Source organism: Eschrichtius robustus, chromosome 3 (assembly GCF_028021215.1).
Source record: "Eschrichtius robustus isolate mEscRob2 chromosome 3, mEscRob2.pri, whole genome shotgun sequence".
NCBI lineage: Eukaryota > Metazoa > Chordata > Mammalia > Artiodactyla > Eschrichtiidae > Eschrichtius > Eschrichtius robustus.
Genome location: NC_090826.1, coordinates 62,205,405 through 62,218,932, shown reverse-complemented (window position 1 = coordinate 62,218,932; position 13,528 = coordinate 62,205,405). Strand labels below are relative to the sequence as shown.

Below are 13,528 nucleotides of genomic sequence, written 5' to 3'. Positions count from 1 at the left end.
ATAATATAAGCTACTCTCCTGTTTTTAAATTTCTTGATAAGCTAATTAACACTTACCTGGAACAACTCAGGACATTAAAAACCACATATTGTTTTTCTTCTAAATGAAGTACTAGTTCACATGTAATAATGAAGATTTACTTCAGTAAATCTACATTTATATATGTATTTATTTACCTATTTACTTATTGCTTACTATGATACTATCGAGGTCTTAGGGCCAGAGATACCAGTCTTCAAGGAGTTCAACATCTAAGAGAAGAGAAAGACAAAAGAGGAAAACATAGGCAGAACACTCTATGACATAAATCACAGCAAGATCCTTTTAGACCCACCTGCTAGAGTAATGGAAATAAAAACAAAAATAAACAAATGGGACTTAATGAAACTTAGAAGCTTTTGCACAGCTAAGGAAACCATAAACAAGACGAAAAGACAACCCTCAGAATGGGAGAAAATATTTGCAAGCGAATCAACGGACAAAGGATTAATCTCCAAAATATATAAGTAGCTCGTGCAGCTCAATATTAAAGAAACAAACAACCCAATCCAAAAATGAGCAGAAGATCTAAATAGACATTTCTCCAAAGAAGACATACAGATGGCCAAGAAGCACATGAAAAGCTGCTCAACATCACTAATTATTAGAGAAATGCAAATCAAAACTACAATGAGGTATCACCTCACACCAGTTAGAATGGACACCATCAGAAAATCTACAAACAACAAATGCTGGAGAGGGTGTGGAGAACCCTCTTGCACTGTTGGTGGGAATGTAAATTGATACAGCCACTATGGAGAACAGTATGGAAGTTCCTTAAAAAACTAAAAATAGAATTACCATATGATCCAGCAATCCCACTACTGGGCATATACCCAGAGAAAACCATAATTCAAAAAGACACATGCACTCCAATGTTCATTACAGCGCTATTTACAATAGCCAGGTCATGGAAGCAACCTAAATGCCCATCAACAGACGAATAAAGAAGTTGTGGTACATGTATACAATGGAATATTACTCAGCCATAAAAAGGAACAAAATTGAGTCATTTGTTGAGACGTGGATGGATCTAGAGACTGTCATACAGAGTGAAGTAAGTCAGAAAGAGAAAAACAAATATCGTATATTAACACATGTATGTGGAACCTAGAAAAATGGTACAGATGAACCGGTTTACAGGGCAGAAGTTGAGACACAGATGTAGAGAACAAATATATGGACACCAAGGGGGGAAAGCCTTGGGGGGATGGGGATGGTGGTGTGATGAATTGGGTGATTGGGATTGACATGTATACACTGATGTGTATAAAATTGATGACTAATAAGAACCTGCTGCATAAAAAAATAAATAAAATTCAAAAATTAAAAAAAAAAAAAAGAACCATGAAGTTGTAGTAAAGTGTGGCAAGTACTTTGATAAACCAATCATAAGGTGCTATGCAAGGCTATTATAAAGACACCTTGGGGTATCAGTGAAAGCTTCCAAGAGGCCTTGGCCCTGATGGTGTCTGAAGGATAAAGTTGAATTTGATAGATACTAAAAAAAAAAAAAGAAATAAAGGAGTGAGGCCTCCGTGGCAATAGCAGCAGCATTTGCTTAACCCCATAGGAATTAAGGGACAAGGCACTGCTGGATCTGTCAGGCTGCGGTGAGCTGGAGGAGACCAAAAAGGGAAACAGAAAGGAGGATGGGTAGTGTAGAGGAAGGCAGGGCCAGACTCAATGGGAGTTCATGAATTTTCATAGGCAGACATAGATCCAGTGCTTCACAATCAAAGAAGAATAACTTTGAGATGATAAAACTATTCAGAGACACATCTGAATATTAAAGAAATGTATTTAAATATTTTTCTTTCCTACATCCATGGATTGTACTTGGAAGTTTTCTGTTTTGTCATTGCAAGGGCAAAGGAAAAAATTAAAATGACACTATTGAAAACAACTACAGCTAAAAGAGACATGAGGAACTAAGAAATTTGAAGGAAAATCCTTATGGATATTGAGCACTGAATATTAGAAACGTATGGATAATCACCCAGAAAACATTTTTAAATAAAACATTTCTACTCAATAGAACAACATAAATATCTACAAATTAAACCTTTTCTTTTCACCTTAGGACTTTCATGGTATAAAAAGTTCAGATTTAATTCTATGGTTTATATAATTCCTTAGTTGAAGCAAAACTATGTTATTAAACATGCAGTTAAGGAATACATGATTTCTTCTATTGAGGGAAACATAATTGGCCCTTTGTTTTAAATCTAAGACTTACACTTCAGTTAATGACTAGGGTGCCAAGGCTATTTTTACTTAATGAGTCTGTTACCCAGTTTAACTTAAATGTTTTCTCTCATACTTTTATCGAGGTGTTGAGAGGAGTTTTAGTGTTAAGGATCTATGAGTGATCTTTGACCCTTTTGTTCATAGGAAGTCAAAATGTATCTGCAGTAACCAAATGTGCATATTTTCATTATTCCTATTTTTTTCTAAAAGTAAAAGATGAAACAATTTTCTTGCTTTAGTACATGAGCAAGACTTCTTGCTAGATGACAGTCTGTGTTTGTTTTGTTTGTCTTGTTCTTCCTAGATTGGCATTTATTTCTTCAAAAAAAAAAAGATATATGTTAAGTAATAGATATAATAGAGATTGACCATCAATTAGCAGTAAGAAAGCAATTTCTAACAGAGTGAAAATGCTTTAGGTTGAAAATAATTCCACGCCAAACTGAAGAAAAGTGGTAAAGTCAGGAAAGAAATAACAAATATATTTGTCACACACTTTTGTGTGTGCTTTTGCTTCTGTGATGGTGTTCTCATCTAGATCCATGCTCTAGTAAGCTGCCCAAGGGTCAAACTCTGAATACTTCAAGGTGCCTCCTTCTGAATATATTCTTCAAACTGATCCTGGAAGTTGAAACAAACATACAGCTTATAAACCCGTATTTATTTAAGTCCAACTTTATTAGCAAATTTCCTCAGTGAGCATGTATATCAAGCAAGATAATTTATGGAATTGAATTCTTTTTAATGGAACACTTGAGAGCAACACAGAATTAATCTTCTTGGGTCTTTTCCATATCATCATGATTGAACTTCACAAGAATAGTCAAGTATTCTCATGTTTGCTCTTGCACATATGTGTGTGTTTTGTGTAAGTGTATGTGTGTGTTTGAAGGGAGTGAAGATTAGGGGAAATATATGGTAGAAATAGTATAAACAAAGGCAATATGTAGAAGAGTTAGAGTAGGTAAATTTGGAAAAAGGGGCCAAACTGTTGGGAAACTTCCTTTGTACTTTAGAGCTTGCTTCCCCCATCTTCCCTCTTTCCTTCCTTCATTTTTGTATGCATTTCCTCTTTCTTTCTCACCATCAGTAGCCCATTGCTACATTTTTCTCATTATCTTTTTCTCTGTTTGTTTCTTCCCTTTCCTTTCCTCTTATTTCTACCCAAATGTATAAAAATACTAAACCAAAATTTAAAAAAACATTTATATAATGGGAATTAGCAATGAATTTTCTTGCCATCTTGGAAATATTTAAAATATACAGATTCCTGAATAACCACTCCCCAAATATACTGAATTATTCAGTCTTTATTATATTTACTTATAAGTAAATGAATAAATATTTGAAAATTTACTAGGTGATTATAGTAAACATGTATGTTTAGAGATTACAGCATAATGAGTGTAAGACAGAAAGGCTGAAGATCTGAATTCTATTTTTAATTCAGTTACTGAACCTATTATACAACATTGGACAAAGAAGTTAAACTTCTTAGTATTAATTGCCTCATTTGTAAAATGAGGTAATCATGTCTATGGTATTCCCTCATTCTGAGATTCTGATGTGTTTCTCTGATACAACTATCTAAGTTTTTTAGGGACAGTGTGGGTTCAACTGCAGGCAGACAGGAAGCAAAGGTTTAAAGCAACTGTTTGGCTTTAGTGTCAAATGATTCTAAATAATCTTATTCTTTTGGTTTGTGAATTCTTTGAGAAGTTACTAAGGATGATAATTTTGTTCTCTCATGCACTGTTGGCAAATTTGGGCAAACTATATTTTTTAACTTTAAAATTGTCATTTCATGGAAAGAGTAGGTACAACAATGGAGAAATAAATTTCAGAGAATTTCAAAGTAAGGTTGCTGTTTATGCAGTGGAATGTGACAGAGGGTAACAAAAACAGGATTTGAAATCAGACAAACATGATTTCTAATCCCAGCTCAGTCACTTGTTAACTATGGAGTACTGGGAAAATTAGTTAACCTCTCACAGGCTCAGTTTTCTTACATTAAAAAAAACAAAAACAAAAACAAAAACTGGAGAGAATTATACCTACCTTGAAGATTTCTTCTGAGAATTGTGTCATAATATACGTAAAACAACAGAGCGACTAGCACAAAGCAAATAACCTACATTGTTGAGTAATAGTATTGATATATAGCACGCATCACATTGCCCTTTTTGTTTACATGTCAACCTTCCTTTGTGGCCTGTGAGCTCTCTGAAGAAGGGGACAACTCTTATGAACTTTTGTGCTTGAGGCAGTATGCACATAGTTATGAGGACAGGCTCTGCAGCTGGTCACCTAGGCTTTGAATTCTAGCTCTGCCACTTAGTACTATGCAAGCTTGCTCAAATTATTAAGCTTTGTGTGTGTCAGTTTCTTCAACTATTAAGTGGGGACTGAGCATTTAACTATAAGTTAAGGCATAAAAAGGTTTAGTGCATATTAGTATTATATTTTTTCTTCTTTTGGCTGTGTTGGGTCTTCGTTGCTGTGTGCAGGCTTTTCTCTGGTTGCGGCAAGCGGGGGCTACCCTTCGTTGCGGTGTGCAGGCTTCTCATTGCGGCGGCTGTTTTAGAGCACAGGCTCTAGGCGTGTGGGCTTCAGTAGTTGTAGCTCGCGGGCTCTAGAGAGCAGGTTCAGTAGTTGCGGCGCACGGGCTTAGCTGCTCCGTGGCATGTGGGATCTTCCCGGACCAGGGCTCGAACCCGTGTCCCCTGCATTGGCAGGCAGTTTCTTAACCACTACGCGACCAGGGAAGCCCAGTACATATTATTTTAATTTCAGCACCTAACATATTGCCTGGTGATACATGTCTGTAGGTTGAATAAATAAATAAATATAATATAAGCACACATGGAATTTGAAAATTGATAGTATTGTAAGATAACCCAAGTTCCTTCGTGTTACGGATGTATGCTTAGATAGCTTTTGAAATCAGATCACAGAGTTCACAGAAACACTCAAAATGGAATCCTGAAATCCTGATTCTAGGTCTGAGGCTATTTCATTATACCAGCCTGCCTCCATGTAAATCAAAATAAGATTTAATTATTTTCAGTAAACTCTGTAAACTTCAGAGTCTTTGAGAAAGATAGCCTAGTCTGAAGGGTAAGGAGACAGGATCACTGTGGGTAATGAGGAAAAGGTTTGAATAACGAGAATATACACAGGTGCTGCCTGTCAGAATGGCTGTCACTGAAATAAAGTGAAGAACCGAGAGAATTAGGATTCCAGTGAATAGGTAAAACAATCACAATAAATAATCCTTGGGAATGATGCTGCATTCAAAATAGGTTTGTTCATACATTGTCTGAAATAAGAGATTTTGTTTAGTAGTGAATGTAATGAAGTCTCAGCAACCTACCTGCTTGCTCTACACAGTAAAGGTAACAGCAGTGTAACCCTCCCCAAAATAAAAACAACTTCCCCCCAAAAAATGCCCACTGTGCTGGGGGCAATAAACAGTTACAGTTTTCATAGGTAAAATGAAAGATGATAAAGTTCTATTTAGAACACTCTCTGTATATTACAGGCTTAAGATTCACTACTCTGCTCTTATTGCCATGAGGTCATACTTCATCCAGTTTATCAAAAACTTAAAAGTAGTTTGGTGGTAATTTATATCTTATGCCCACTCCCCAGTTGTTTCAGAGTTAGAGTTAGGGATTTGGATAATATTTCTAGGTTTTTAAATAATATAGTGAGACATATTAGCTTAATTCATACTAATTTTTTTCTTCTATAAATCATACTTTGACCTAGTCCAAACATATCAGCATTCTGTAGCCTAGAACAGATGTTGAGAGTGTTTCCACATTTGCTTCAACCAACTAGTGTACATTGACATGTCAGGATGGAGGAGGTGTATCAGCAATTAGCTGAAGTTCGCAAATGCTACATTTGTTAACGCTGTTTCACATTTGTGAGCATATTGGTTTTGCAAACCGTTCTATTTTTCTCTGTGAGTGTTGAAAGGACTTTGAAGCTCAGCGCAATTCACATGCAGATGTAGTCTTTGCTAAAGCGTCGCATGAGCTGTTCTGCACAACCCAACAGGAAAGAGATGAATCTGATAATCTATGGATTTTTAGGAGTCAAGTTGCATAACTCTAAGAATCTAGTGTCCTGATAGAATTTTCTAGATAATCCAATGTGGTAGAAATTTCAAGTTGTTTATCAAAACCTATTTTTATCTACTTCTAGAACACCTACCCCACTCTCAGCCCCCACCTCTCCCCACTTGGACTACAGTGACTAACCTGTTTAAGGGTTACTTTTGGCCCTGTGACTGAGTTCCAGTGAATGAAATGTGAGCAGAAATGACATGGGCCACTTCCAGGCTTGGCCTATAAAGTTTCCCATGCTCAGTTCCATGCTTGTTACTCTTCCTGGCTAGTTGGAATAGTAACCCCCCATGGTGATCTGGAAAGCTACACGTTGAAGAAAACAAAGCTATCATTATCTTGAGCCACTGAGTGATTTTATGCCGAAGAATACCCCTACCTCATTACCTCACTTCACTCCTAACCTTTCATTGATCTGAAACATTATGAACTATTAGGTGAATGAGAAATAACCTTCCTTTTCATCGACTCATTGCATGTTTGGGTCTATTTGTTACCATAGCTGAGCCTCTTCTGACTAGTATAATCAAAGTTATGGGCTCAAGTCTTCTGTATAGATTAGACTTTCTTGCCTCATATCTTTCTTTAAAAATCTAGCCAGAAGCAATGGTTAAAAGATTCCTGAGAAGAGTAAGGAGATAATGGATCTCTTCTTCCTCCAAGATGAAGCATAGCCTACTGAATTTATATTTGCAAATTTTGTGAGTCATGGTAAAAAAAAAAAAAAAAAAATCTATGAATATCATGCCTTTGAGGCTTCATATGATTTTGCTAAAAAAATACAACTGGATTCAAAATAGCGTCTGGCCATCAACCTCTGATATGAACTTTCCTGACAAAATGTGACTTGGCGACATAGAAAATGGAACAACAGCTGGAAAACCTCCAAAACTTAATACTAACCCAAAGCCAGTATTCAGAAGGCATTTCTACAAAGTAAAAAACTCATGGAGTTAGAACACAAAAAACAAACAAAAAACCAATGCTATACCTCACTTAGCCTCATGGAAGAAACAGCCCAGCCTTCCTGAAAGAAAACAGAGAACTTAATTTTTCTCCCTGAGCTTCTGCTTCTTGGCTTAGAAACTTCCAGACTTGTACCAAAGACAAAACTGGACAGCCTCCTCTCTGTATATGGTTGCAGTTATGAAGGCAGTCAGAATATTATTCCCTTGCTCTCACCCAACCTTTATCCACTGGCCCATTGCATTTTATGGGGTATGTTTTCAGAATTTAAAACTTTGTATGTAGGAAGAGAAAGAAGAGAAGAGTACTAAAACCAGACCATGTTGGGGATTGTAGCTTTCCATTGGTTCCAAGTATTATAATATCAGGAACAAGAGGTAGGAGAGGAACTCAAGTTGATCCTGTAAATTGTATTTGATTCATCCTGCTAGACACAGGACAGGGGAGAATAGCTGTGACCATGGTCATGCTCTACACTTTGGCTTAAAAAATGCATCCAACCAGGGAGACAGTGAATAGGGTATTTACAAACTACATACCTGTGTGCTGGGAAGCATCAGTTCAAATCAGAACTCCACACAGTAAGAAATGCGGTGTGGCGGGGAACTTAAGTAAATACACAAATATGCACTGGAATAAGAAAAAAAAGAGTACACTTTAAAAAACTTGAAGATGAGTATGTTATTTAAATGATTGGCTATAGCAAAAGGGAGAAAATGTTCAAAAACTTATTAAACATACTTTATATGAAACAAGAAGGCATTTCCTCCACAAAAATGATATCACAAAGCATAGGAAATAGGCTGAGATGAAAGGAGAAGGAAAAAACCAATAAGGTGCCCTATAAAAATGACCAATTGTGATGCAGAGAAAGCTGGTGACCTGTTATTTCCTACCATCAACTATACTAGATGTGGAGAAAAACCCCTCCCAGTATTGAACATCTGAAATTGCTAGAAACTATATAGAACATGAAAATATGTCTTTTTCAGCATGGCAAAGCTTGTGTCAATATAAGAAACACAAATTGGAAGCCTGAAAGTATCACAAAATGCTATTCCATCAGGCAAGGAGCCCTGACCAGCTGCTCCCTGGAGGTGTGGAATCTGGTTTTAACTTGCCAATCTTAAGAGACTTGACACAAAAGCTGGGTCTTTTTTGGCACAGAAACTCATAACGATGCCCCCCGCCCTTCCATAAACGTGAGGCAATGAAAGGGTAACACACTCAGGGGTGAAACAGAACACAAACAAACAGAAAAGCTCACTGTGCTATGCCTGTGCCCATCTTGATACAGGGTATGGGGCAAGGGACAGGAGTTATAGGAAAGAAAATTATTCTCCGAGAATTCCCAATCAAAGGTTCACTCATCTATTGATAGATTTGGGACTGGATTCACATTCCCTGTAAAGTCTAAGACATGCTAAGTAGAAATTTTATTTTAAAGTGGTTCTAGGGTGACTGACCCCTTAGGTGTCTGACAGAAGAGAAACTAATGCCCTCTGTAGAACACATTTTAAACACAGACCTCAAAAATTTTCCATAAGGAGTGTTTAAGTAAAATGAGTTCTCAGTCAAAAATACAGTGCACAAATGAGAAAGCAAGCCACCAGCAGAAAAACAAACTATAAGACATAAGTAATACAAATATTAGAAATACCCCAAATAGAATATGAACAAAATATTAATATGTTTCAAAGAAATAAAAAGAGAATTAAAGTATGATAAAAGAATGTGATGCTACCCAAATTGAACAATTAAAAAAAATAACCTCTTAGCAAACTAGAAATATATTTAGCTAACAAAAGACATCAATAAAAAGCTACAGCAGGGCTTCCCTGGTGGCGCAGTGGTTGAGAGTCTGCCTGCTAATGCAGGGGACACGGGTTCGAGCCCTGGTCTGGGAAGATCCCACATGCTGCGGAGCAACTAGGCCCGTGAGCCACAACTACTGAGCCTGTGCTCTGCAACGAGAGGCCGTGATAGTGAGAGGCCCGCGCACCACGATGAAGAGTGGCCCCCGCTTGCCGCAACTAGAGAAAGCCCTCGCACAGAAACGAAGACCCAACACACCCAAAAATAAAATAAATAAATTAAAAAAAAAAAGCTACAGCAAGTATCATACACATGGAAGAAATGTAAATACATTCCCTTTAAAATCAGCTAAGACAAGGATGACTCCTTTCATTACTTTTCCTAGCCAAGCCAGGACAACAAGATCAAGAAAAAATTAGAGGTAAAATTATTTGAAAAAAAGAACTAAAACTGCCATTATTCCAAGATGATGTGATTGTCTATGTACAAAACCCAGAAGAATTTACAGATAAATAGAATAAATAAGAGTTTGTCATGATTAATAGATATAAAAATCAATATACCAAATTAAATTGTATTACTATAAATCAGCAAAAAAAAAGCAAGTCCAATTAAGAAAAATAATGTTTAGAATATCAACAAAATATAAATGTATTGAGGATATAAATATATATACACAAACACATATATGGATATATATATATATATACAATGTATTATTTAAATACATTAAAGAAGACCTAATTAAATGGAGAGGTATAGCATACCCAGGGATATTTAGAGATGCTGTCACTCTTAAAACAAAATACAGACTCATTAGAATTCAAATAAAAAATTAAACTTGTTGTTTTCATGAAATTTGACAAGCTATTTCTAAAATTTATATTGATAGTATAAGAAACATCTAAGGAAAAAAACATCAGGTGGGCAATATACCCTACCAGGTGTTAAAATGTATTATAACTATATGATAAGTTTAAAGTGAGATATTAATGCCACAATAGACAAATATATAACTATGGCAGAACAGGGAGCCCCCAAACAGATCCATGAATATATAGGATTCTGATATATCAAAGAGAAGATATTGTAGATCAGTAGGGAAAAAATAAACCATTAATAAATGGTTTGGGAACAATTAGTTTTCATAAGTAAAAAACAAAAGGAAATGAAACTCTACCTCACAACATAAAATCAATTCCAGATAAATTGAGGATGTAATTGTGAAAGGTAAATCATGAAAAACCTCTAAAAGACAACATAAGAGACTAGTTTTCTGACCCTTGGTAGGGACAGTGTCCTTAAACTAAATAGGAAAAGGAAAACTATAAAGACAATGACATATATTATATCACATTAAAATTAACACTTTTTTTATGAAAGACAGCAAGAAGAAAAGTCACAAACTGAGGAAGGTTTTGAAATACATAAAGCCAACAAAAATTAAATATACAGAAAATATAAAGAACATCTATTAAAAAAGAACCAAGAAATCTCATAATATGAAAAGACACATGATAGGCATTTCACAGCAGAAGGAAGTCTAGTGGATCATAAAGATATAAAAAGATGTCCAAGCTCATTTTTTTAAAAATGGAAATAATACAAATTAAAATCATAATCAATTTATCATTTCACATAAACATATTAGCAACAATGTAAATCTTAAAATATCATGTTTTGTGACAGTGTAGTGCTAAAAGAAATCTCAGGTATTCTTGAGGAAAATGTAAATTGAAATAATAACTTTGGGAAGCAATTTTATATCACCTGGTAATGTTGAGCGTGTGCATACCCTGCAGCCTGGCAGTTTCTCTCTGAGGTATGTTCCCTGCATATGTGTACATATGAACCAGAAAATATGTACAAGAATGTTTGTAGAGGATTCTTTATAGTAGCAACAAAACTAAAAACAACCCAAATGTTCATCAACACTAAATAGGGTATATAATAAACATCTATACAGAAGTAAAAATAAATATATTGTATCTACAGGAATCAGTCTCAATGTGTCTCAAAAATTTAATATTAAGTTAAAAAATAAGCAGAAAATACATGTAGCATGAGATTGTTGATATAAAGTTCAAAAATAATCTAAACAATATATTGTTTAGGAATGGCTGCATCAGTAGTAAACTAAAAAAGAATGTTTTCTGGAATACAGATGAAAATGACAAAGAAATGAAAACTATGAAAGGGAAAATGAATGATTTGGAGGACTCTGAGTTTCTATTTAAGTTAACAATTATATGTGTTTCTAAGAAGAAACAAGAACATCTAAAGAAGCAATAGTCAAAGAAATAATTGAAGAAAAGTTTTAAGAATTGAAAGAAGCACTGAGAATGCATATCTATATAGCCCACAAACCTAGATATATCCTGTTAAAAGTCTTTTTCAATCATATGAAATATAAAATAATTTGGTCTTAAAAAATTCATTCCTACAGAGAAGTTAAAAAAATTTTTTAACTCTCCTCAACTTTCTCCTCTACAGTACTAAATAACAACTGGTAATAGAACAATGCTTATAGAATTTGGGGGGATGTATGTTGTGATGTAAGAACCAATCATTAATGTCTGATAACAACAGGAAGGGATTATTGCTATGCAAGATCTCAGCAAATATGCCCCCCACAGGCCTGTCTAGCTTACAATTGCCAGATTAACATTAATAGTTTAAATAATAGAAAAACAATAGAATCAAAGTACTGACAATAGTCTTTGAAACTAGCTAAATTCAGATGTAATTCCAAACAATTGGTATAAACAAGATTTCATAAATTCCTTCAAAAACGTTTTGCATTTAAATCTATATAATGTAAATAAATTGAATGCAAAAGGTCAGGGTATGAAAGCTCAGATTATACTCTTCAACTGACAAGCATTGACAGAGACATTGAGGTGAATGGAAGAATGGAGAGCAGAATGATTGGGGCGGCAGGAGGACACACAGAAAGAGCATGCTAAATGTTATCTTTCATATATCAAAGAAAATAAAATAATTTAATTATTGAATTTTGATAATCCAAGAAACATAAGTAATATTGTTAAAGGAGAAAAGTAAACCCCAATAAAAATATATGCAGGAAGTATGAATGCAAATCTCTTCCACATATAGTAAAATGAGAAGGGAAAGCCATGAAGCATGAACACTTGAACTCACACACAAAAAAGAGAAAGCCAATTGAGAACATCAGTTAAAATAACTAATATGACTAATGGTGCTCTTAAAAGGAAAATAATAGTCGGTTTGTATTTTAAAACACTACTGTTTATTATGTGCTAATATATTGGGTTGGCCAAAAGGTTCGTTCATTTTTTTCTGTAAGCTGGCTTCAGTAGCACTTAGTTGTCTTTAACTTCATTTGAAACAATTTTGTTAGATTGTATGTGACAGCCATCATATCAGCATGCATATAAAAAAAGACTTATCAAAATTGGTGAATTTTTATGTAGCCATTTTAATATTAAAGATGGAAGAAAAAAAGCAACATTCTTGGCATATTATGCTTTATTATTTCACGAAAGGTAAAAACACAACCGAAATGCAAAAAAAGATTTGTGCAGTGTATGGAGAAGGTGCTGTGACTGATCAAACGTGTCAAAAGTGGTTTGTGAACTTTCGTGATGGAGATTTCTTGCTGGACAATTTTCCATGGTCGGGTAGACCAGTTGAAGTTGATAGCGATCAAATCGAGACATTAATTGAGAACAATCAATGTTATACTACACAGGAGATAGCTGACATACTCAAAATATCCAAATCAAGTGTTGAAAACCATTTGCACCAGCTTGGTTATGTTAATCACTTTGATGTTTGGGTTCCATGTAAGTTAAGCGAAAAAAAAACTTCTTGACCGCATTTCTGCATGCGATTCTCTACTTAAACGTAACATTTTTAAAACAAATTGTGATGGGCAATGAAAAGTGGACACTGTACAATAATATGGAATGGAAGAGATCATGGGGCAAGTGAAATGAAACACCACCAACAACACCAAAGGCCAGTCTTCATCCAAAGAAGGTGATGTGTATTTGGTGGGATTGGAAGGGAATCTTCTATTATGAACTCCTTCCGGAAAACCAAATGATTAATTCCGACAAGTACTGCTCCCAGTTAGACCAACTGAAAGCAGCACTCAACAGACAGCACCCAGAATTACTCAACAGAAAACGCATAATCTTCCATCAGGATAACACAAGACCGCATATTTCTTTGATGACCAGGCAAAAACTGTTACAGCTTGGCTGGGAAGTTCTGATTCATCCTCTGTATTCACCAGACGTTGCACCTTCGGATTTCCATTTATTTCCGTCTTTACAAAA

The 13,528-nt window shown here is 35.2% G+C and overlaps 1 protein-coding gene across 1 annotated transcript in view; it reads left to right on the top strand.

The window, feature by feature from the left end:
- The window catches only part of NEGR1 (neuronal growth regulator 1), an 897,928-nt gene that overhangs the window by 618,087 nt on the left and 266,313 nt on the right, over nucleotides 1–13,528 (top strand). The window lies entirely within an intron of this gene.